A 278-nucleotide genomic window follows, 5' to 3' on the forward strand; every position below is an offset into this window, starting at 1 on the left:
CGCTACTTATAGTTAATCTAAACGTTAACTTCTTTAAGTAGCTTATAACTAATTATTATATTATAGCGGCTAGTGTTGTAATATATAAAGTAAGTACAAATTTAGTAGCTTTCTAGTACTAGATTAGCTTTAAAATACTTATCTACTTAGCTATTAGGTTGCCTATTATACCTAGTAAGAGGGATTAGTTTTATACGCGATAGCTTAACGTAGAGGTTTTTTCTAAGAGTTTAAAGGTACTTTAGATATACTAAGACGTAGCTACCTACTTCTATATT

This window comes from Trematosphaeria pertusa (assembly GCF_010094035.1).
Source record: "Trematosphaeria pertusa strain CBS 122368 unplaced genomic scaffold BU26scaffold_2, whole genome shotgun sequence".
In the NCBI taxonomy this organism is placed as follows: Eukaryota; Fungi; Ascomycota; class Dothideomycetes; order Pleosporales; family Trematosphaeriaceae; genus Trematosphaeria; species Trematosphaeria pertusa.